Consider the following 27092-nt stretch of genomic DNA (forward strand, 5'->3'; position numbering starts at 1 on the left):
CTTGTGAAAGAGCTCAAGGGATTGTGTATAATGAAATCTATCTTTCCCCACAAATCCACTCCACAGTTTGGATGTTGCTGAAAATTGTAGGTGGGGAATCCAGTTCAGGTTTTCCCTTCAAGCTAAGAATTTCTCACCTGCAGCTAATTAATGCCAATTAACTCCTGTTAAAGGGATACTAAACACAATTTTTTTCTTTCATGATTCAGATAGAGCATGCATTATTAAGCAGCTTTTTAATTTACTTCTATTATCAATGCTTTCTCGTTCTATCTGCATATGAAAAAAGCAGGAATAAAAGCTTTGGAGCCAGGCAATTTTAGGTTGAGAACCTGGGTTGCGCTTAGTGATTGGAAAGCTAAATGCAGGCACCAATCAGCAAGCCCTATCCAGGGTACTGAACCAAAAAAATAGGCCGGCTCCAAAGCTTTCATTCCTGCATTTTCAAATAAAGATAGCAAGAGAACGAAGAAAATTTGACAATAGGAGTAAATTAGAAAGTTGCTTAAAATTACAATTAATTCTCCCCCACATCTAGTGCAACTCAAGGAAGGGCTGAGAAAGCAGATGATATATGAACAAATAGACACCCAGGGAGACATAACACGGAGAACAAAAAAGTTTATGACCAAATGGGAACCACTTATTGGCACACTGGATATCACACACCAAAAACAGATCATTTACCCCTTTAAAGACTCTGACTACATATTAAATGCACAATTGCGGGGACAATGGAATATTTTCACCTAGGGCACGGACAGATAAATGACACTTGGATTTGTCCTGGGAGAGGGAGAGGGGGAGATTCTGGAGGTGGTGCCTGAGGGAGAGACGGAGAGGCGAAATCTTGGAAGAAGATAAGTATTAGGAGAGAGGTGAGAAAATGTTAATAGATTACGGAAAGGAGCATAAAATCTCTCATGGCTTAAAGCATACCTGCTTACTAACTGGTATTGGGAAAGAGCCAGATAACCACCAATGAGGCTAAGGAAGGAACTCAGTAAGGAGCAGGGAATGAAATGGTAGAGAATAGATGATAACAGGATCAGTAATGTATCTTAATGTATTTCAATGTTAATACATTGTCTATAATAGTAGCTGAAGGAGAGAGAGAAGGATAGGGAGAGAGTGAGGAGATATGGAGGTTACAGAAAATTTGTTATCAAAGTATAAAACCCAGTGTGGCTACAGTGATAAGACCTGTTGATATACTGTATATTGTTGAGTGGACTTTTTTTTTTCTGATTGTCGCTGTAAGTTGCACTGGAAAAATAAAGAATTTTAAAAAAAAATTACAATTAATTAAAATTAATCAGAATCATGAAATAAAAAATGTGGGTTTACTATACCTTTAAATTAGTGTGTGTTGAGACTGTATGGAAGAGACAGAATCTATGCTGAAGTTAATGATTTCTAGAGTGGTCACCACCACCAGTAGCGAGACCACAACAGTTTAGCAAACCTGCAGGAGGGAGGAAGGATCTAATAGCACTGTCTTTTTTCAATAGTGTGGTCTCACCACCAGTAGCGAGACCACAATATTTTAGCAAGCCTGTAGGAGGGAGGAAGGGTCTAATAGCAAGGTCTTGCTGCCCGTGGCAAGACCCACGCTATTATACCCAGACAATTCCTTAATGCTAAGGAGTTAAATTATTTCCAAAAATAACCAAATCACTATTAATGAGCAAATGTGCCAGCTTCAATATGTAGCATGCACCACTTGAGGTGATGAGAAAGAATTAGGGCCTGGTTCTCTAAATATCTATGGTCTGGTGAGATTCTGTAAAATGCCTCTTCAGTATTCTGAGGCCCCTCAGGGATTCTTTTAGAGGCAATTTTTACCTTGGGACCTGTGTATCTCATTAAGGGAGTTGACTAATGTGCTTTATCTTAAGGATAGACACTTACTTTACAATATAATGCTCAGTGAAATAAGCTGAGAGATCACTTATCAGACATTAAAATACTTAATCAATGCTCAGAGCTTGCTAAACATTTTATCGTTGAATATTCCAGCTACACAGAATTTTTAAGATGGTCTATGATTGAGAAAACAAACTTTGTTTACTCCTTATCCTCTTCCCTACGTTAGGAAGTTCCATGCCGTCCTAACTGCGCTGGGCTTTAGCGTTGTTAGGTTGGCATAGAACTTTCTAGCCGTTTGGCTGTACTGAAGCCAATGGCACTAATTGAATAAGACTGTGGTTTGTAAGATGTGCCTAGCGTCATTGAGACGCCACCTGACTCCCTTATCTAAATTGTTATATCCCCCACTCATTGTTTGATAAGAACTTTCTTTAGTATATTGTCCTCTGATGATGATGTAGGAGTATGTATATTCTACTGTGAAATTATATATTATGCAGTATGCATTTGCAAAATATAAAATGTAGATTTAGATATTAATTAATGTGATAAGTTCAATTAATTTGTTCTTTAATAATAATTAATTAGGGACTATACAGACACTTAATTTTTTATGTACTTGTTTGAAATTATAGAAAGTCAGTAATTGATATGTCCACCTTAACAATGCTGCTTTTTGCAATGTGATACAAGTTTGGTACATGTTGTGGGTTTTAAATGGTTGATATGCATCTATAATTAAGGCTATGAGGCCGAATTATCAAGCTCTGAATGGAGCTTGATGCCCCTGTTTCCGCACAAGCCTTCAGGCTTGCAGGAAACAGTAGTTATGAAGCAGCAGTCTAAAGACTGCTGCTCCATAACTAATCTGTAGCCTCTGAGGCTGCAGTCTTTAATCCGTCCGATCCTATGCGATCGGGCTGATTGACACCCCCTGCTAGGACTGCTTGTGCAATGATAAATGCAGACAGCATATGCTGTCGGCATTTATCGTTGTGCGGACATTATACGCTACATTGTATCATGTCCGTCCGCACTTTAATAATTCGGCCCCTATATCTATAACGTGTCAGATGTATTCTTTGATGGCCTTTTTTAACAGGGGAATAAAGTATCCTGTTTATTGTTTTGGAGTGCCGTTGTTATTTAATAATACTTGATTACTTACATCACCTACACTCCCATGTAGCTCAGGAAGTTCTGTCCTTTATCCCAGCAACAATCAGGCTTTAATGAGTATAAGATAAGACTGTGTGTTAAGTATCGTTGGCAGGAAATTGAAACATTTAAAAAGGAAACAGATGAGTGTAGATACTTAAGCATGATTAAGGGCAGAGATGCCAGAAAGGTTGCTGTTTTAAAGTACCTTTGTATTTAAATAGAATTAAGTTGACAGTAGTGCAGGGGACATATTCATTTGAATAGTTAGTCCTGCAGTGCAGGGAATTTGCCAATCCGGTGCTGTGATCAGTGATTTCCTTTCATGGCTAGAATAGCTTGTCATGCACTTGCAGGCAATTGGTTAATGTCATGTAATTTAAAAAAATTAAAAATGGCCCTAAAAATGTGTCGGGAGTTATCAAGAATATAAATTGTGATCAGTAAAAACAGGTCTGGCACATGTTATGTATAGAGTTATTATTTTGTTGCAATATTGATATTAAAAAAAGGGCAACCCCATAAACAATGAAAATGGCTGAACATGACTGCATTTACATAAAAAACGTCTCATCTGCAGCCAGTAAAATGCTAGTGGAAGACTCTTTGTGAGTCTGCAGTGTACCTAAGGGCTAACCTTTCTTAGCTATAAAGAGTGAATGTATTGTGATAACTTTGTAGCAAGTAGAGGAACTTGGCTTTTTTATTTACATAAAAGTCTGTAGCAGCCATCTTCTTCCTCTTTGTTTCCTGCTCCAAAAATGTTTCCTCCCTCCATCCCTTTGTGTGTCAATGTTTTCAGGATTAGCAGCCATATGTTACTCTCTTTGGGGCATAGCTTCTTCTGGTGGTGGTAGGTTTAGTTGAGTTAGCCCTGTAAACCAGGGACTTATTTAGGTTGTACCTCTTGTGTGTAAGAAGATTTTCTCACACAGGGGTTCTCTACTGGGTTAGAATGCATACAACATTCTAGCTTTGGCAGTGGCCCAGTGAGCAGAAAGTAAAGCAGTGAGTGACAGCAAAGCTGAAACAAGGGATAATGATGACCTTTAGGTGGTAGCCTAAGGGTACCCCCCTCCCATGTGGGTAGGCAGAATAAAGAGCTCTGAAAGCCCCCATAACCCACTGGAGTGAAGCAGCAGATTCTTGATTGCAGGTCTGCTGACCAACTTGTGGTAGGGATTAGTCAGGAACTAAAGTGCCGCCATCTTAAAATTCTTTATTGTTATTAGAACTAAAAAGTTCAGTCAGTTTGAGTTACACTGGCAAGTTTAATAAACACGGCCATGATGACTTTCGCATCTCCTCTGTGTTTATTGGGTTATAGTTGTTAGCTGTTGGGAGAGATAGCTTTGGGTGGGAGCAGAAGAACTCAAAATATCTACTTATAAGTTCTCTTGTTTTAAATACAATAATAATGGTGAGATGACCACAATCTTTGTGGTGCTAATGGTAATTTATTTTTATTTTGCTTCTTCCTTAGCTGTTTGAAATATTTGATGTGATAATGAGGCACATACCAGGACCCCATCACCGAGCTGTGAAGGGTGCCTTTCAATTGGATGACTTCATCAAAGAGAGGATGAAGACCAATATTGAGACTTTGAATCCAGAAAATCCCCGGCACCTTATAGATAGTTTTCTCATCAAAATGGCAGAGGTATGTAACACACAATTTTAGTCTGTGTTCAATTGGAATCTTGTTATTATACTTGTTATGTGTATATATATATATATATATATATATATATATATATATATATATATATATATATATGTGTGTGTGTGTGTGTGTGTGTTGGCTATGCAAGAGTACCTTGCAAATTGTGTTCAGCTTTCTTTTATATGTGTTGTGTGCACTTTTTTTTTTCAAATTGTTTTTATTGAGAATAAGAGGATAACAGTAAGTACAGATTCAATAGTCGTCATAATATACAAAGTCATCATGTGTACATTTTACTATATCTAGTAAGAAAGTCATACATCAGTGTCCCAATCCTCTATCCCTTTTTCTTTTTTCATCGTATCCATTGCAGATTAAATAACATTAAACAAGAACATATTAAGCCAACAATATACTTTAACCATCAGTATTTAACTTTGCAACTAGTTCGTAACTGACCTGTTTAGGTCAAGTGAGTAAGTCATAAATGCACTCTTTGTGGAAAAAAAAAAAATTAAAAGAGACAAGGGGGGTAGAATAAGGTAGGATAAGGAGCCTGCCGCCGTCTGTTATATATCAATTCCCACTCTCCCCTCCCGCACCCCATCCCGCCCCTGGTATAAAAGCCCCCAGTAGCCTCTCAAAGAGGCCATGAGCATATAGTCTGTGTCCTTGAAGGGGGTCAGTAACTGCTTCTGAGAGTCTAGGCTTAAAGTGTTGATGTATTCACGCCACTTGGTGATGAAATGTTTAATTATTTTATTGGTGTCCATTCTAGTGTCTAATTGCTCTATGATTAGTTGTTTGTGTAAAGTACATTTAAACGCGCTGAAAGTGGGGGCAGCATGCTCCGTCCACACCTTCAGAATTACCTTTCTGGCAATCAGAACTATGGTGGTGAGTAGAGGAACACGTCTGGAACTGTGTTCTTTCCAGTCTAAAAAGCAAATCTGCTCTATATCAATCTGAACTCTAATTTTAATGACGTTGGTGGTCCAAAAGGCAATTCTACCCCAGAACTGTCTAACCCGCGGGCAGGTTACAAAGTAGTGAAGAAAGTCTGGGTCACTGAGTCTACACTTACTGCACTCATTCAGTGCTCTAGGATTCCACTTAGATAACCTCCTAGGAGTGATGTAATCTCTGTGTAACAGTCTAATCTGGGACTCTCTAAGGGTCATAGAAAGTGTTGCCCCCTCTTTGTATTCTCAATGCTCTGTTGAATTATTACCGTCAAGTCCTCACTTTCCAGGCTCCCAGTCCACTGAGTCTTTAGTGTGTTTAAAGTATTAGTCTCAATTTGAGTTAACAGTGTCTTGTATATCCCTGAGATTGTGAAATTGCCCAGTCTCAAGGAGCCCACTGCTACACCAAGCGCATGCGACTCCCAAAAGTGTGGATCCTCTCTAATCAATTGAGTAATGTAGTGGCGCATTTGTAAGAAGGCGTAAAAATGAGCCCTTGGCAGTCCAAACTGGGCTTGCAGTTCGGCAAATGATTTTATGCATTTTCTAGAAAGATCCAGAGCATCCCCCACCGAGCGTATCCCCTTGGCCTTCCATATGGAAAACGGGGAGGTGTCAATCCCCGGGGGGAATGCCGAATTATGCTGCGGGATCATTCTTGAGGACACACACTGGCGCCCCACATGCTTGAGGGTCGAATGCCATGCTCTCAGCACATCCCTATATAGGAGGCTGTCCCTGATCGTTGAGAGAACATCGTTAATCGGGGCGTAGGGTAGGTAAGAGAGATCAAACGTTCCCAAAGCCCAGACTTCCAAATCTGATGAATAGAAGTGTTCGGTTTGTAATTGCCAGTCCAGCATGAGGCAATTAAGAGCTGCCCAGTTGTAAAGTTTTAAGTTGGGTAAACCCAACCCACCTTGTGAGAACTTATTATATAGTTTTGTAAGCACTATTCTGGGCTTGCCTCCCTTCCACAAGAATTTCGTGAGAGCACGTGTGTAGAGTGTCATGTCCTTTTTAGTGATTAAGAAGGGTAGCATTAGGAGAGGATACAGAATTTGCGGTAAGATTACCATTTTTATGTTAGAGTGATATAGGCTTTGAGTATTTGTAGATAATCGGATGCCCAGATAGGTCATGGTGGGGCTAGCTTCCTGAAAGGGATCGTCTGCTGTGTCTTACGTCTCCAAAGCCACAGGATTTCTGACTTGGTCTTATTTATCCTGTATCCCGAGAAAGACCCAAATGTCTCAATGGTTGCTAGAATCTTTGGGACATGTTCCGCCGCAAATAGGAGCATGTCGTCTGCGTAGAGGTGCATTCTCGCCTCCCCCTATATGATGCCTGGGTATACTTGGCGTAGTTTAATGGCTAGGGGTTCTAAGGCTAAGTTAAATAGGAGGGGGGAGAGGGGGCATCCCTGACGAGTGCCCCTCTGTAATACAATGCGCGGGGAAAACAGACCATTAGCCATGATATAGATCCATGGGTCTGCATATAAGTTTCCAATATATTGTAGGAATGACCCTGAGAAGCCAAAACGGTGCAAAGAGTTTAATAGATGACTCCATTCTACTCTGTCGAAGGCCTTCTCTGCGTCGACCGACAGCAGGAAGGCCTCCGATTCCCCCCTCAGCCCCAGAGTGCATCATGGCATGTAGCACCCTTCGCACATTGGTCAATGAAGTTCTGTGGCACATAAATCCGGTCTGATCCAGATGAATGATGTTGGTCAGTATTACTTTCAGCCTGTCAGACAAGATTTTCATTAATATCTTGTAGTCTGAGTTGAGGAGGGAGATAGGGCTGTAGGAAAACGGGGAGGTGTCAATCCCCGGGGGGAATGCCGAATTATGCTGCGGGATCATTCTTGAGGACACACACTGGCGCCCCACATGCTTGAGGGTCGAATGCCATGCTCTCAGCACATCCCTATATAGGAGGCTGTCCCTGATCGTTGAGAGAACATCGTTAATCGGGGCGTAGGGTAGGTAAGAGAGATCAAACGTTCCCAAAGCCCAGACTTCCAAATCTGATGAATAGAAGTGTTCGGTTTGTAATTGCCAGTCCAGCATGAGGCAATTAAGAGCTGCCCAGTTGTAAAGTTTTAAGTTGGGTAAACCCAACCCACCTTGTGAGAACTTATTATATAGTTTTGTAAGCACTATTCTGGGCTTGCCTCCCTTCCACAAGAATTTCGTGAGAGCACGTGTGTAGAGTGTCATGTCCTTTTTAGTGATTAAGAAGGGTAGCATTAGGAGAGGATACAGAATTCGCGGTAAGATTACCATTTTTATGTTAGAGTGATATAGGCTTTGAGTATTTGTAGATAATCGGATGCCCAGATAGGTCATGGTGGGGCTAGCTTCCTGAAAGGGATCGTCTGCTGTGTCTTACGTCTCCAAAGCCACAGGATTTCTGACTTGGTCTTATTTATCCTGTATCCCGAGAAAGACCCAAATGTCTCAATGGTTGCTAGAATCTTTGGGACATGTTCCGCCGCAAATAGGAGCATGTCGTCTGCGTAGAGGTGCATTCTCGCCTCCCCCTATATGATGCCTGGGTATACTTGGCGTAGTTTAATGGCTAGGGGTTCTAAGGCTAAGTTAAATAGGAGGGGGGAGAGGGGGCATCCCTGACGAGTGCCCCTCTGTAATACAATGCGCGGGGAAAACAGACCATTAGCCATGATATAGATCCATGGGTCTGCATATAAGTTTCCAATATATTGTAGGAATGACCCTGAGAAGCCAAAACGGTGCAAAGAGTTTAATAGATGACTCCATTCTACTCTGTCGAAGGCCTTCTCTGCGTCGACCGACAGCAGGAAGGCCTCCGATTCCCCCCTCAGCCCCAGAGTGCATCATGGCATGTAGCACCCTTCGCACATTGGTCAATGAAGTTCTGTGGCACATAAATCCGGTCTGATCCAGATGAATGATGTTGGTCAGTATTACTTTCAGCCTGTCAGACAAGATTTTCATTAATATCTTGTAGTCTGAGTTGAGGAGGGAGATAGGGCTGTAGGATTCAGGCAAACCAGGATCCTTTCCAGGTTTCGGGATCAGGGACACATGTGCCATTGTAAAAGTCTTAGGAGGGGGGACCAAATCTCTATAGTATTGGTTATATTCGCCAGCTAGGATAGGCGTAACTTGGGGTTTAAGTAGTTTATAGAATTCAATGGGTAGGCCATCAGGGCCTGCTGCTTTCCCGTTTGGCATAGAGGAGATGGTCTTCAGAATCTCCTCCGGGGAGATGGGGGCATTAAGTGCATTCAACTGGTCGGCTGTGATCTGTGGGAGATCTAGGTCATTCCAGAAGGATGCCACGGTCTCCGGAGGGGGCATCTTTTGACTGGTGTAAAGCTTGGCATAGTATTTCGTCAGGGCTTCCACTATGGAGTAAGGGGTCTTATGCGTTTTATTGCCATAGGTAGTGGCTGCAATCGGTTTGCGAGCCGTTTTCTTATTTATGAGGGAAGCGAGTAGCCTACTAGACCTGTCCCCTCTTCTATAGCAAACAGCGTTGGACCTTAAGAGGTGCGTGACTGCTTGATGGTTCAGGAATACGTCAAGCTCATTTTTACTGGTGAGGTATTTGTCTTTTGCTGATTGACAAGGTCTATCGCAGTATGCCTGGTAAAACTCCGTCAATGCTTCTTGTAGCTTTTGCAATATAGCCTGCACTTTTCTTTTTAACGCTGCTACATAGGAAATGATGTTTCCAGTCAGAACCGCCTTAGCCACGTTCCAGAACAGCTCAGGGCTATCCCTGTGGGCACAATTATCCGTATAGTAGTCATTCCACGCATGGGTTAGGTGCTTCGAGAAAGCGTCCAAGGTATAAAGATACCCTGGGAATCGTAGCGTGCTCCTGTTGGGTGTTGTTGCACCAATCGATACACCCAGCTCGACCGGGGCATAGTCAGAGACCACTACGTTGTGAATCTTCGCGGTGTTCACTCTCGTGACTACATTGGAGGAGATCATAAAAAGGTCAATGCGAGAAAGCGTCGGTTTTGCTCTTGAAACGCAGGTAAAATCTCTACTCTCGGGATTCCTCAGTCTCCAGACATCCACGAGCTGGAGCGAATCTGAGAGCTGAGAGAAAATCTTCCGCTCAAAGGCATCCCCCCCTCTAGGTCTGCTCCCCACTGACAAACGCTCTGGATCTTGTATTCTATCACAAGTGGGGTTTAGGGCCAGATTGAAATCTCCCCCTAATATTATATCCAGTCCTAAATATGGAGGAAGCATTTGAATAAGCCCAGTCCAGAAAGCCGTGGACCTGGAGTTTGGGGCGTATATGTTACAGATCACAAATATCCTCTGGTTTATTCTGGCCTTTACCACAAGGTATCTCCCCTCAGTATCTTTGTGTGTGGCTAAAACCTCTGTATCCCTTTTTTTCCTGAAAAGAATCGCAATACCCCTACTGGAGTTAGTGTACGAGACATGTTCCACCGAGCCCACCCAGTCCCTTTTGAGTTTTTCGTGCTCCCCCTCCGAGAGGTGGGTCTCCTGCAGTAATGCAATATCAGTCCCCAACCGCCTCAAATGTGTTAGTATAGTACTTCTCTTGGTAGGGGAATTAATCCCACCCACATTTCACATTATATATCTTACCGCCATTTAATTATCTCTAAACCGACTGATCCGACCGGCCGCTTGCAGCAAGAAGGGGGGCAGGAGGGTGAGAGAAGGGGAGAGAGAGGAAGGGGAGAGGAGGAGGAGGGAAGGGAGAGAGGAGGAGAAAAAAAAAATTCCACCAAAGTTGTTATCAATACAAAGCATTCCTCTGCTAATAAATATGACATTTATCCACCACCTCACCTGAGGATATGATAGAATGCCAATCACTCTAGAATGGAGTTTGTGTTTTTCATCTTCTTTGTCGTTATAATCTAAACTAATGAACCCTGGATACGCCACATCCAGGTAAAGATCCAGTGTTCCATTCTTTAATGAGAATAGTAAAAGTTTGGTTGTGGTGTGTAAAATGTATGAGATACACCAATATAACTTACAAATGTGAATAATTAAATAACATTTAAATGACTCAATTTGACCTGACCATAGTGTCTGTTGCTCCCGTGGTTGTGGAGATAGTGGCTCGTTCATTTTGGTGAAATCAAATAAGCTAAGGGCCCAGAGTCGTACCACTATATGATGAACTATGTTTGGCGCAACCTTCTGGGGGTGGCTAAATGACAGGCCTATCAAGTCAAGTGTAGCAAGTGCAACTTGAAGAAATAAAATATAAAAAGCAATACCAACTTCCCTATTAAACCTAATTATATAACACATTAGAATTACTATAAGGACCATAGTCACCCCTGCTTAGGGTGATTGTTAAGAAACCGTTAAGGCGTTCCCGCCCATATCCTTCAACCTGGGTCAGAGTGAGGTGATCTAGGTGCAGCTACTCCCTCTCTACCTCTCATGTTGCTTAGATATTCATTAATTTCTTGCGGGGATTCAAAAAACTTAGGACCAGAGGGAGTCAGCAATTTCAGCCTAGCTGGATACAAGAGATACACTTTTTCCCCTTTTCTGTTCAGTTCAGAGCAGATTGGTGAGAATTCCTTATGCTTTCTCATTAGCTCAGATGAATAGTCTTGAAATATTAAAAGTTTAGAGCCTTCAAACAGTATGGGGGAGGCTTTTCTATAGGCTCGCAACATCTATACTTTAAGCTGAAAGTGTAACAGTCTGATCATGACCTGCCTGGGTTGTGTATTGCCTCTGTCTGTATGCCCCTCTGGACCTACCCTATGGGCTCACTCTACACTGCCTTTAAATACCGTAGGAGTAAGTTTAAGGAGCCTGGGCAGAGTGTCTTCTATAAAGCGGATCAGGTCTTTAGGTTTTACGCTTTCAGGGACTCCTAGAATGCGCAAGTTATTGCGGCGCGACCTGTTTTCTAGGTCTTCTAACCTCTGGTGCAGATTTATATTTTGTTTTAGTAAGGCATCTAACTGTGTGTCATGTGTCACTACTGTATCCTCGGGTCCAGACACCCTGTCCTCCATTTCAGTACACCTAACTGAAAATTGACTCATTTCACCTGTTAGATGATCCAACCCTTTTTGCAGATTTTCTATCTTTGGGAGAAAGATGGAGGAGAGCCGCTGAACCACCACATGTGTGTCCATAGAATTTACAGTGGACTCTTGCCCACCGGAGGGCGCGTCCTGTGGGTGATCAGCAACTCCCTTGCCCTTGTTCACATTTTTATTCTTGCCAGACATTTTACCTCTAGTCAAGAATCTATGTACCAATACAGTATAACCCCGTTAACCTTGCAGGTAGATAATGAGAGAATGAACACACACAATACATACAAAAGAAAAAAAAAGAAGTACAGTGATTTGGCACATAAAAATCTTTCTCTTCCTCAACAATAGGAGGGGTGCAATGACCCGGTTCTTCAAAGCAGGTCCCCAGGCAGGGGTTAGGCTCCCAATAGTTTAGTCATGTATTAATTATTCAATGTCTTTAATAACATTACTGTGGCCAGCAAAGTGTTAACCTGAATGTAATGAAAGGGTTTTTCCTGTAATGCCCTTTGAAAGTTCCGTATAGGGCTGTGAAGTTCAGTAAAGTTCAGTTCAGTTCAGGACCTCCACTAAGGCCCAGGCTACTCCCAAAGGGCAGTCAAAGTGTTTTAGGCTGTTCTCAGACTTATATGGTGTATACAGAGTGTATGCCGTATATCTATCCTCCCGGCTTCTATAAGCTCAATGCTTGTGGGCCCAGGCAGTACAAGCCCCAACAGTTCAGATATAGTACTGAGTCCTTTAATTAATTTCTGAAATGTCGTGCCTTGAATCGGAGCCAGAAGAGGATCTACTTCAGTGTATCTTAGCAGTCTCCAGGTGGTACACTGTCTGGGCACCTTCCGGAACCCACTCGGGGCTGCTGTGTGAGGAGGGAGAGCGCCCGCTGATCAGCTGCGTGTGGGGCAAGATGGCGTCCGGGCACTTTCACGCCATATAGAAGCTGTTGCTGACAACAGTGAGTCCGACCGCCCCAGGCGGTGTTGATTTGCAGCTCTGGACTCCGTCTTTTTTTTTAGGATCCCCTCCGGGAGAATCAGATGGCTTCCACCCTCTCAGCCGTGATGCTTGGGCTTATCCCCTGCTTCCTGCGTGGCCTGTCTGTTAGGCATGTGGGTGAATGGGGGGGGCTCCTCTCACCGCGGTTTAGCCGGGTTCCATCCTGAGGCAAAAGACTCCGCTCCAGCTTCAGTCTGCCCGTCCTCAGTCCTTTCTTGGGTCTTCCCCTAGACACAGTGGGCGGGTGAGAGTTCGGGTGTGCCACACAACTCTATACATATGCACTACATGTGCTAGCGATCTTGCAGTGGGGGTAGTTATTATTAACCGGTGCTTAAAGTTGCCGGGTACCCAGTGTACCAAGGCTAGGGTGCACCCGGGCTTTTAGGAGAGTAAAGTGTCCCCACAGGGAGGGTATTTATCTAGAGTAAATCACTTATTAAAAGCTTCAAGCTCCGGAGCTCTCACTCCAAGCTGCTTTCTCCTTGGCCCGCCCACCGGAAGTCCTCTGTTGTGTGCTCTTTTAATAAATCACTTCATGTATACTTTCTTGATTTGAAGTATATTGCATTATTCATTGGATTCCTATATGGTGTTTTTATCTACGCTGTGGGTGTCCAGGACATTGCTGATATCGGATGTGAGCTAGCTGGGAAGCTCCTAATTTTCCAAACTGCTTTATATTGCACTTTGTGATAAGTACTTGAAATGTGTAAGTATATCTCCTTCAAGGGCCATTGAATGTAGTTGTGTAGTTGTGAGTGATCTCACTCTTGAGATAATACGCCATTGGAGCACCTTCTTTTTTTTTCTTTTTCTTTGTCATCCAGATTGTATTCATTCCTTTGAAAAGCTGCCCTTTGGTTGGATTGCTGGAATTATCATCAGCCTTGTATGTGGCGCCTCTGTGATCATCATTATCACTGTTCCACAGTGTTAACTGAGTATCTTTTTTAATTTAACACACAACACTGACTTATCATGCACATCAGTAGATCTTTAGTTTAGAGAGAAAGACATGCACATTAAAGGCTAGCATATAATAATTGACAGTATTTTTTTAATTATTTTTTTATAGTATTTTATATTTCATATTTCAATAATGCACAATGAAGATAGCAATTCATCTGCGCTAACCCTACCATGTTAGTCCTAAATTGCGAACCCTGATGCACGTTACGCATATTTTGCATTCCTACATTTTTCACATAATGTACTTTTTATTATTAATTATATATATATATATATATAAAATCTTCATGTAAAATAGATATCTATACCTATACAGCTATATGAAAAGCTATACAGATATATGTATATATAGATCTATATAGGAATATGTATTATGTATGTGAAAAACGTGGGGATGAAAAATATTAATGTTGGTTTTAATGCATTTGTATAAACGCAAATTAGGTTAGTGCACTGGTATGGCTGTTTTGTTATTTCCCTATGGTTTGTATTTAATTATGGGTTAAACCCTTGCAAAAAGCTTAATAACATAGTTGAGATAGTCCAGAGCTGAGATACACTACTGGTTACTAACTGAACACATCTTGTAAGACAATGAGAAGAAGCATATGTGTGTAGCCACCAATCATCAGCTATCTCCTCATAATCTATTGCTGCCACTGAGCCTACCTAGGTATGCTTTTCAACAAAGGATACAAAAAGAACAAAGCATATTTCACAATAGAAGAAAAACATAAATTATGCTTATCTGATAGTTTATTTTCCTTCTGTAGTCCACGGCATCATTCCTTACTGTTGGGAATACTGAAAATGGCCACCAGTAGGAGGCAAAGACACCCCAGCCAAAGGCTTAAATACTCCCCCTCCCTTCCTCATCCCTCAGTCATTCTGCCAAGGGAACAAGGAACAAGGAACAGTAGGAGAAATATCAGGGTATAAATGGTGCCGGAAGATAAAAACAAATTTTGGTCTCTCCCCATACAGAAGGAAATGAAATTATCAGGTAAGCATAATTTATGTTTTCCCTTCATTACTTACTTTTGGGAAAACTATACCCAAGCTCCACCACCACACCCTGTAAAACATTTCTCCCAAAAGCTGCATCAGCCAAAGCAAAAACGTCAAATTTGTAGAACTTTGAAAAAGTATGTAAGGAGGACCAGGTAGCCGCCTTACAAATCTGATCCATAGAGGCATCATTCTTAAAGGCCCAAGAGGAAGCCACCGCTATAGTGGAATGAGCTGTAATCCTTTGAGGAGGTCTAAGACCCGCTGACTCATAAGATAAGCATATAACACTCCTCAAGCAAAAAAATAAGGAAGTCGAATAGGCCTTCAGACTCTTACGCTTCCCAGAGTAGATAACAAACAAGGATGAAATTTGTCTAAAATCCTTAGTAGCTTGAAGATAAAACTTCAAAGCTTGAACAACATCCAGATTATGAAGTAAGCGTTCCTTCAAAGAAGAAGGATTAGGACACAAGGAAGGAACCACAATCTCCTGATTGATATTACGATCAGACACCACCTTAGGAAGAAAACCCAAGCAGGTATGTAGAACAGCCTTATCTGTTTGAAACACCAGATAAGGAGGATCACATTGTAAGACCGCCATCTCAGAAACTCTGCGTGCCAACGCAATAGCCAATAGAAAAAGAACCTTCCAGGACAATAATTTAATGTCAAGCGAAGGCATAGGCTCACACGGAGCCCGTTGCAAAAACTTAAGAACAAGATTCAAACTCCAACGTGAAGCGTTAGATCTAAACACAGGTCTGATCCTGATCAGAGCCTTAATGAAGGATTACACGTTAGGGAGCCCAGCAAGTCTCTTGTGTAGCAAAACCGAAAGGGACGAAATCTGTCTCTTCAGTGACATGGCAGAAAGGACCTTCTCCAGACCTTCCTTGAGAAAGGAAAGAATCCTGGCAGTCTTGACCTTATGCCAGGTGAAACCATGCTCTTCACACCAGAACAAATAAGCTCTCCACACCTTATGGTAGATGCAATGAGTAACCGGCTTACGAGCCTGAATGAGATTGTCAATAACCCTCTCAGAGAAACCTCTCTTGGCTAAGACTAAGCGTTCAATCTCCATGCAGTCAGCTTCAGAAAATATAGATTTTGATGAACAACTGGACCTTGTTGTGGTTCGCGGCCATGATGGCCCAATCGGTATCACTGATGCTTGCTTATGCGGGCCACTACACGAGGTGGGTGAAAAAATGTAAAATTAGATTGAACCTCCAAGGCACTTCTAATGCATCTATTAACTCCACCTGAGGATCCCTGGACCTCGACCCATATCTGGCTAGCTTGGAATTGAGCCGGGACGCCATGAGATCCATCTCCGGCGTCCCCCATCTGTTGCAAATCTCCCCAAACACGTTGGGATGGAGAGACCATTCCCCGGATGAAAGGATTTCCACTGAGGAAATCCACTTCCCAGTTGTCCACACCGGGAATGTGGATCGCTAACAATGAGCTGCGATGGGCCTCTGCCCATTCCAGAATCCGAGATACTTACCTCATTGCTAGGGAGCTCCTCATTCCCCCCTGATGGTTGATGTAAGCCACCAAAGTTATGTTGTCTGATTGGAATCTGATAAACTGGGACAAACCCAGAAGAGGCCAAGCCTTCAGAGCATTGAAGATCTCTCAAAGTTCCAAAATGTTGATCGGGAGGAGAGATTACTCTTGAGTCCACAGGCCCTGTGCCTTCCTGGCACTCCAAACACCTCCCAATCCTGATAGACTTGCGTCCATAGTCACAATCTTCTAGGATGGTCTCAAGAAGGATGTCTCTTGGGACAGGTGATCTGGACAGAGCCACCAAGAGAGCGATTCTCTTGACCGGTTGTCCAGAGAAATCTGTTGAGACAGATCCGAATGATCGCCGTTCCACTGTCTCAGCATGCACAGCTGAAGTGGTCTGAGATGGAACCTGGCAAAAGGAATTATGCCCATGCTGGACACCATGAGATCAATCACCTCCATACACCGAGCCACAGAGGGCCTTAAGGAGGACTGGAGGGCAACACAAGCAGAATTTAGCTTGTAATGTCTCTGGTGTGTAAGGAATATCCTCATGGATATGGAGTCTATTATAGTACCCAGAAATTCTACCCTGGTACTGGGAATAAGAGAACTCTTTTCTAAGAGAAGAAAGAAATAGAATATCGTTTGAATGGTCCTCTGCCAGATGACAGGATGGTGCTTGAACCAGAATATTGTACAAGTATGGTGCTACTGAAAAACCTCTGGTTCTGGCCACTGCAAGCAGAGCCCCTAGAACCTTCATAAAAACTCTTGGAGCAGTAGCTAGACCAAACAGAAGAGCAATAAACTGGAAGTGCTGGTACAGGAATGCAAACCTTAGGAACTTGAAGTGTTCCTTTTGTATTGGAATGTGAAGGTAAGCATCTTTTAAATCTATCTTGTTCATGAACAGTCCTCCCTTCCTAAGGGAATGATGGACCTTATTGTCTCCATCTTGAACGACGCAACAGATATGAATTTGTTTTAGCACTTTAGGTCAAGAATCGGGCGGAAGTTTCCCTCCTTCTTCGAGACCACAAAAAGATTTGAGTAATATCTAAGACCTCTTTCTGCAAGTGGTACCGGTACAATGACTTCCAGGGAGGAGAGATCCCTCATGCACCCCAGAAAGGCTTCTAGTTTTTCTGGCCTTGAAGACAGGTTTGACAAGAGGAATCTGCCCCTGGGTGGATGAGACTTGAAACCTATCCTGTATCCCAGAGCTATGACCTCCAGGACCCACGGGTCTTGCACATCCCCAAACCAAGCATCCAAAAAGAGCGATAGTCTGCCCCCTACCAGATTCATAGCCGGATCGGGGGATGCCCATTCATGCCGAATTTGTCTTGGCGGGTTTTTTGTTTTGCTTGGACTTCCCCGTGGATTGCTCAGGCTTTGCGGAGGGCTGCTGACATTGGGAAATAGAATCTTTCACCTAAATGGGAGGGAAAGAAGTCTTGACTTTGAAGTCATGTCCGCTGACCAGGACTTCAGCCATAGGGCCCGAAGGGCTTGAACAGAAAAACCTGAAGTCTTAGCATTCAGGCGAATAATCTGCATATTTGCATCACAAATAAAAGAATTAGCTACCCTTAAGACCTTAATTCTTTCCTGGATCATGTCAAGGGGACCCTCCACCTTGATCAACTCAGATAAGTAAACACACCAGTAGGTAGCTGCTCCAGCCACCGCAGCAACAGCCGCTGCCGGTTGAAACAAATATCCCGCATATTGAAACATCTTTCTTATCAGAGTTTCTATCTTCTTATCCATGGGCTCTTTAAATGATGAACTATCCTCAAGTGGAATAGTAGTACGCTTAGCAAGCGTGGAGATAGCACCATCCACCTTGGGGATGGAACCACACAACTCCAATTGAGAGTCTGGAACCGAGAATACTTTGAAGAAGGGGAAAATGAAGAACCAAGCTTTTCCCATTTATTCTTAATAAAGTTTGCCATCTTTACGGTAACCGGGAAAGTCTGTGGTACAACCCTTTCCTCGTAGACCTTATCTAATAGGAATTAAAGGTTCATCAGGCAATTTAGGCTCTGTGACTAACCAAAACTAACCCATACTTCCTTTAGCAGAAAGCGTAAATGTTCAATCCTAAATCTAAAGTCTGGTTCCTGCTGGAGGCTTAGAGGCAGCAGATTCCGACCCAGAAAGCGCATCTTCTGAAGTATCAGAGGCATCTTCATCAGCAGATAATCTTGTTTCAGATCAATCCAATAAGCTAGTAGTATAAGTAGTAGCTTGTGCTTACAGTATAAGTATAAGTAGTAGCTTGCGCTTAGCAGTGCGAGATAAAGCACTAAAGGCAGCAGACACTGCCATTTGTAACTGCTCAGTAAAGTCTGGCGGTAAAAGGTCCCCTCCAGATGGAGGATTAGGAGTGCTACGAGAAGCTGCATGTGTATTAGGAGATGACTGTAGGGTGTGCACCTTGCTGGATGGAGACTCCTCGGAGGTGGGCGGCTCAGTGGTACTAAACATATTAACTTTCTTTGACATGATTACATTATCAAGGCATGTGGAACATAATTGAGCAGGCAGGTATACCACGGACTCCTGACAATATAGACAGGTATTAGACTTTGGCAAAGAGGGAGTACCCTCTAACACATCAGAATCCTCCATAGCTAGTGCTTATAAGCAGACTATAGAATAAGATAAAACGGCACCTTTATATCCCCAGTGGCTGGGGCACTCACCACACCCTATGACCCAAGCCAAACAGAGAAACTCACTTTTCTCCTCTGTAAACCGCACGGTTAGGAAAAAGGAAATCAGTGTGACCACACCCGGCCACGTGATTCGCAATGCAGGACCGCCCCTGCTATAGGAAAAAAAGCACCAAGCCAAGAGTCAAACCTCTGCCTGAGCCTCATCTCACATATGTCGCAGTATAATCATATAAAATAAATTATGTGATTAATCCCCCCTGTTCAATAATCTCCCTCCGGAGATATTAACCCTTGATTCCATACAGAAAAAAGGAGCAACACTGTGATCCTGTCTTCTAGCATTATCATATGTGTATAACAAAAATTAAACGATCTTACCGGAATCTATGCCATGGAACAGAAACACAGCCTCTCAAGTTTGACAGTCTAGTAGCGTCGCTCTTGACATGGACTTAAGTGATGGAAGCAGACAGTGAAACTCGTCAACACTGATTGCTTAGCAGCTGTTATTTTGAGTCTGGATGGGTTTGCCGAAAGACTCTCCCTGCATCTCCAGACTCTAACATTTGTCAATGCTCTCACTGAGAGGCTGTCAAGACTACTTAAAACTCCAGTCCCCTTTCGAAAGGTAGATACTATTCATAAGGAACTACTCCGAATCTTCTGACAATTCTTGCAATACTCGTGGGATACTCTGCTATCAGACCGAACTCGGCCAGTAGTCTTGTTATCCTGGCATCGAGCCGGAAAGATAGGGAATATCCCAGAGCAGAGAAGGTTTGCAAGATGAGGTAAGTGGCACTCACCACAGGCAGGACAGTCCTCGGTGGCAACAGGCAGGAAACCAGAGAAAGGCAGTTCAGGGGAAAACCACCAAAAAGGTCAGATAGGCAGGACCTGGCAAAAGCAAGGCAGTCCAGAGGCAAACCACTAGTATGGTCAGGCAGACAGGGTTTGGCAACAGTAAGGCAGTCCAGAGGTAAATCACTAGGATGGTCAGGCAGGCAGGGTTTGGCAACAGTAAGGCAATTCAGAGCAAAAGGGGTTAAACAGGCAGAGTGGTCAGACAAGCAGAGTTCACCAGCAGTATATCAATCCAGCAGTTAATGGGTAAACAGGCAGAGTGGTCAGACAAGCAAGGGTCAGCAACAATATAACAGTCCAGCATAAGAACACCCAGGAGAACAGTAAGTAACACCTATACTTGGGCAGTGATAGGTAGCAAGTGAGTTACTTACATAGGCATAGGGTTTGCGCCACAAGAGATCCGACCAGCTTCAGAACAGTGAAAGCGTGCGTTCCCCCTAGACAATGAGCAGAACAGCAGGCGCCGAGTCCCTAGCAACGGCTAGAGCGGCACGGCGCAACACTTCTCTGCCAACCTCCTGTGACAAAAGGCAAAGAATGATTGGGATATGAGGGGAGTAGGGGGAGTATTTAAGCCTTTGGCTGGGGTGTCTTTGCCTCCTCCTGGTGGCCAAGTTCAGTATTCCCAACAGTAAGGAATGATGCCGTGGACTCTCCTCATATTAAGAAGGAAATTAAAAACTTTAATGCAGTATCTGATATGTATGTATGTTATACATATCTGTGAAATACCAACAATTTGAAAGCTGTATTTTACCAGGTCAAGGCGTTTTTAAAGGGACAGTCTAGACCCAATACTTCTTTATTACATATTGTTACATATCAGACAAGTATCTTGCAATGACTTCCACATCTATAAGCTTGTAAGAAGTACATAAAACTTTTAAATAATCATTTGTTAGCCGCCAAAAATGGTCACCAAGCTCCGCCCACAGATTCTTTTTCTTGTTAGCCATTTTCTTGTATGGCAGTTTTGCAGTGCACGTTTAATCATTTTCAGCTAGCTATTTCAAATTGCGCATGCACAAGTTGATCGTGATTGGAGAAACTTAACATACCAAAATATACACACAATAGCTGGGCGGGGCTTGGTGGCCATTTTTGTCTCCTAACCAACAATGAATATTTAAATGTTTCATGTACTTGTACCCTCTCTGGTATGTAACAATCATCAAAATTATGTATTGGGTCTAGACTGTCTCTTTAATACAAAATTCTAAAAAAAATTTAAAACCCTATGTCTGATGGACTAGAATATTGCTGGTATACTATTTCCATGCTTAGCATTATAAAACCATGCAACAACTATCCAAATAACTTTGCAGGCCAATACTATGCATAGGGCATACAAGGCAATCGCCTAGCATTATATGTGTAAGCTCTCCTTGACTCTTACTGTCTCGCTGTGTCTGTGAGCCAGGTCAGGGCAATTCCTGCGCCCTGTAAACCAGTCCAGCGCCCCTAGCAGTATGTTAAAATGATCCTCCTCACAATGGCTGGCTCTGTAGGCTGCTAAATACATCTCTGCAGAACGCTCTTTGCTGATGGATTTGCATTCAGAGCAAGATTGGTCTGTGACACATTTAGACAGCCCTACAATATTGTATGTAAGCATAATGCAGGGAACTACCCTCTCCCTCCCACTTTTTGAAACTCAGTTTTAGTTTAAAATGGAGAAAATGCAATGTAATTTGTAAAAGTTACAAATAAATATACAAAGTATGACTATAAGCTATTAAAGTAACACACAGACTTTCAAAGCATAATCTGAATGTGTAAAATCACTACTATATCTAAATTTAAATGTATTCAAATCTAAAATAGAAAGTGCAAAGCTTAAATGTAATAATACTGAAAAGGCCAAATCTGAAATGTAAACTAATATAAAATACAAATCACAAAGTGTAACAAAGTGTACTGCACTTGGCATGTCAACCCTTCACATACATAAATGAGAGAAATCTCACCATGCTGGAGGTTTCCAACCTTTTTTCTTTTGAAAATTCAGTGAGTTTAGTCTTTGTGAAATCTGAACTACAATTTCTCTCCAAGCTGGAGAATCTTTGAACATCAGCGCCATAGGTTTAAAGGGATAGTAAACATTTTGAAATGCTAATAAGATATAGTTAATTATGTGTAGTAATACAAATCTGCACTATTCTTTGAGTATTTTGTCCCCTTTAAAGTATGTTATTTATGAAACTGAAGACTTTTCCAATTTTGAGGAAGAGAAATGCACACTGGTGACTTCACAAACCTAACCCTGCCACAAATATATCCCTAATAATCCCCAGCGGTGGTCATTACATAAAGAACCGCACAAAATGTAATGTTTGCCAACAAAATGACTGTGGCTACTCTAGAAACAGGTCCTGACTGACTCTTCCATTAGAAGGTTTTTACTGTCCCCTTAATTACATACTTACTGTGCTACTCCAGATGAGGATTTACATACCATGATTGCAACATACACATGTATGCCACCGAATATTAAACTTAAAGGAACATGAAACACAATGTTTTTCTTTCACGATTCAGAGAGAGAATAACAATAAAAAATAATAATTCAGATTTCCTTTTATTATCAAATTTGCATCGTCCTCATGTTATTGTCTGTTGAAGAGATATTTAGATAGGTAGCGTGCACATGTCAGGAGAACTACATGACAGGAAATAGTGCTGCCATCTAGTGCTCCTGCTAATGTATAACATTAGTACTACATGACAGGAAATAGTGCTGCCATCTAGTGCTCTGGCTAATGTATAACATTAGTTCTACATGACAGGAAATAGTGCTGCCATCTAGTGCTCATGCTAATGTATAACATTAGTACTACATGATAGGAAATAGTGCTGCCATCTAGTGCTCTTGCTAATGTATAACATTAGTACTACATGATAGCAAATAGTGCTGCCATCTAGTGCTCTTGCTAATGTATAACATTAGTACTACATAACAGGAAATAGTGCTGCCCTCTAGTGCTCTTGCTAATGTACAACATTAGTACTACATGACAGGAAATAGTGCTGCCATCTAGTGCTCTTGCTAATGTATAACATTAGTACTAGATGACAGGAAATAGTGCTGCCATCTAGTGCTCTTGCTAATGTATAACATGAGTACTACATGACAGGAAATAGTGCTGCCATCTAGTGCTCATGCTAATGTATAACATTAGTACTACATGACAGGAAATAGTGCTGCCATCTAGTGCTCTTGCTAATGTATAACATTAGTACTAGATGACAGGAAATAGTGCTGCCATCTAGTGCTCTTGCTAATGTATAACATGAGTACTACATGACAGGAAATAGTGCTGCCATCTAGTGCTCATGCTAATGTATAACATTAGTACTACATGACAGGAAATAGTGCTGCCATCTAGTGCTCTTGCTAATGTATAACATTAGTACTAGATGACAGAAAATAGTGCTGCCATCTAGTTTTTAAATGCAGCTATTCATCTTGCATAGCCTGCAGTCACTTACAAACAAACAATGAAGGCTTTTCAAGTATAATAACTGGAGAAAAATGTAACCACTATTCATGTCTAAACTGTAGAAGCAGATACATAGTATACCTATTGACATGTAATATATGTAGGGTCCAATACACAGGTCTCAATACCAGAGAGGCACGTGAGAGGATAAGAGAGCACATCACAAACATTAAAGCAGGAAAAATTACTACGCCCCTAGTTCAACATTTTAAGACCCACCATAACAAAAACCCAGCCTCATTAGAATGGACTATAATAGAGCAGGTGAGGAATAAAAAGAGAGGAGGAGACAGAGAAAGTCTCTTAGCCAAAAGGGAAGTTTTCTGGATCCACCGTTTAAAAACCAGAATTCCCACAGGGCTAAATTCTGAATACGACATTATCAATTATTGGGAATAATATGTGAGCAAAAGAATGATTATGATTATGATCATTATTATTTTTTCTTTTCCCTTATTTTAGATACAAGAATTTACTTGAATCAATCAAAGTTTTACAACTAAGGATAGGTTAACTTTTATGGTCACTTATTAAAGACAGTGTATTTCAATATCCCTTCAAAATTCGTTGGTAAAAACCCTTTAATTGGTGGCAAATAGTCTGTTGACATTTAGGTAGTTGTACAAGTTATGGAATGAATATGTATATTGTAAAGAGCTTATCATAAGTGGGCCCCCTAACTTTTTAGAGAAAAGAGAGTAACTACAATGAGAGAACAAGACCAAGAATATTACAATAAAGTCTTGCATCCACAAATTAAATTGAATTTCTTTCATTATCTCTTAGTTCAGTTAAACAGTGCCTTTTAAAACTATAAAATTAGCAGTAGCCGCTCTATAAGTGTAAATAAAATATAAGAGTCAATGCATGATTATTCCTATGTACAGTAATTGATCAGAATTGCCAGAATTAATTTCATTGTTAGTTTATTTTAAGTGTGGTTATTGTTTCAACAAATATTACATTAAGCAAGTGCTCTGAATTTAAACAGTTAATGTGGCTAAGACGTATATGTTTGTTTTGTAGCCATTCATAGAGTTGCACCACAGGTTTGATTTTATCCAATCACGCATAAGCACAGGTGTATAAATAGGTATAGGTGATTGTGAACCATAGCTACGATTACGGCCACAAACGCGTAAGCAACGGTTCATGGGGTGCAACTCTTTGGCACAGTTTGTCACACATCAACCGCTTTGTAAAAGGATCCAATTGCCTTAATAAAGTGAAGTTTTTAAGTGCATACAAGTCTCCGCTGCTGCTTACTACCTCTTATCCAGTTGATCTAGTGCTCTTGCTAATGTATAACATGAGTACTACATGACAGGAAATAGTGCTGCCATCTAGTGCTCTTGCTAATGTATAACATTAGTACTACATGACAGGAAATAGTGCTGCCATCTAGTGCTCTTGCTAATGTATAACATGAGTACTACATGACAGGAAATAGTGCTGCCATCTAGTGCTCATGCTAATGTATAACATTAGTACTACATGACAGGAAATAGTGCTGCCATCTAGTGCTCTTGCTAATGTATAACATTAGTACTACATGACAGGAAATAGTGCTGCCATCTAGTGCTCCTGCTAATGTATAACATTAGTAATACATGACAGGAAATAGTGCTGCCATCTAGTGCTCCTGCTAATGCATAACATTAGTAATACATAACAGGAAATAGTGCTGCCATCTAGTGCTCCAGCTAATGTATAACATGCCTGCACTTACATCCCTGCTTTTTAACAATGTATAACAAGAAATCAAAGACAATTTGATAATAGAAGTAAATTGGAAAACATAAATTATGCTTACCTGATAATTTCATTTCCATCTGTATGGGAAGAGTCCATAGCTGCATTCCTTACTTGTGGGAAATACTGAACCTGGCCACCAGGAGGAGGTAAAGACACCCCTGCCAAAGTCTTAAATACCTCTCCCACTTCCTCATAACCCCAGTCATTCTGTCGAGGGAACAAAGAACAGTAGGAGAAATATCAGGGTGAAAAAGGTGCCAGAAGAAAAAAATTCAAATTTAGGACCACCCATCGGAGAACACGGGCGGGAGCTGTGGACTCTTCCCATACAGATGGAAATTAAATTATCAGGTAAGCATAATTTATGTTTTCCATCTTAATATGGGAAGAGTCCACAGCTGCATTCCTTACTTGTGGGAAACATATGTCCGAGCTCTAGAGTACACGGATTGCTAATAGGAGGGAAAAGAGAGGCAGAACCTAATCTGATGGGCACAACAGCCTGCAAAACCTTTCTCCCGAAGGTTGGTTCAGCAGAAGCAAAAACATCAAACTTGTAAAAAGTTTGTAAAAAGAATGTAAAGAGAACCAAATAGTCACCTTACAAATCTGATCCATAGAGGACTCATTTTTGAAGCTCCGAGAGGAAACTACTGCTCTCATAGAATGAGCCATAATACTCAAATGAAGGATCATGTCCCGCCATTTCTATGCTAAACGGATGACACTACGCAGACAAAAAGATAAGGAAGTTGAAGAGGCCCTCCTGTCAGGGTATCTGTAAATATCAGTGGAAAATACACACACACACATATATATATATATATATATATATATAATATGATAAAATAAGTATGAAATCTCTCAAATAGTAAGTTTGAGCATGCTCATTTTATCACTGAATACATTCTATGTATTTCAAATCTGAGATCAGACATGAAATACTTTCTCCTGATTAACATAACATCTAAGAGTTCAAAAGAGAGCATCTGTTTGATGGAGCCAATAGTCTGTGTTTTGGTGGTAAATATGCTCAGAAGCCCTTTGAAAATTCTCAATATACATTCTGATCTGGGAGAAGCATATGCCAACCTTCACTAACAGACACGTGTGATAATTTAACACCATGGCTCACTGGATTTCGTTTGAAGATTAATTAGATTCAGCAAAAATCAGTTTGGCTGGAGGGATGCCTAAATATCACCTAGATGTTAAGTGTCCCCTATTGAGTTTTGAATACACGAAGTTCAGACATACGTCTCCATTTACAAAAAATAGCTAAACAGAGACATGTGTGACATTGCGGCTGTTAGATAAATATTTGCTGAGCTTGATAAATACTGCAAATAGATGTATAAATGTTTGACATTTTTGACAGCATTATTTATTTCATTTCAGACCAACATCAGGTTTTTCATGCAGTCAAGGATTGTTAAAATATGAAATGTGCTGTATTTATGTATACAATACCAGGATGTTGAATGCTATGATTCTGGGGAGAGCAAATGATTGACAGTGTAATTGCTTATTGGTATGATCGCTAGAAACATGCTTGTATTTGATATTGTAATAATCAGAAAAATGACATTATATTATCCCATCTATAATTAAAATGGTAAATTATTAATACAAGGAAGTAAAGTAGTTTAAATAATCACTTTATAAGGATGTATTAAACTGTTAGCAATATTGATGATGAGATCTGCATTTGCGGTTGCTTGCTGCCCCCTAGGAGATTATAACTGGTATGACAGCCAAATGAATTGACTGTTTATAACATATGCAAATCCAAATAACCAATCAATGCTTAGCTCCATTAAGGGCGGATCAGGGACAAGCATCAAATGGCCTATCAAAATCTTGTGGGAATGATTAAAGAAAAGGGGGAGAAATCTTTATTCTTGGAATAAAGGTCCAGACAACTTACTGCTAAGGGAGACAGACTAAAAGAAGCATTAACTTTTGGAGAGAAAATACATAGGCTTTGGTGCCAAGCATATTCTCTGCCATTTTTGGGGACACTTTCTTGAACAAAGAAAGATTAACAATTCTTGA

General features: G+C 41.3%; 1 pseudogene; it reads left to right on the forward strand.

Annotated features, from left to right (window-relative positions):
- Positions 1–27092, forward strand: part of LOC128636039 (cytochrome P450 2A5-like) — a 125856-nt pseudogene that overhangs the window by 19452 nt on the left and 79312 nt on the right.

Source organism: Bombina bombina, chromosome 7 (genome assembly GCF_027579735.1).
Source record: "Bombina bombina isolate aBomBom1 chromosome 7, aBomBom1.pri, whole genome shotgun sequence".
Classification (NCBI taxonomy): domain Eukaryota; kingdom Metazoa; phylum Chordata; class Amphibia; order Anura; family Bombinatoridae; genus Bombina; species Bombina bombina.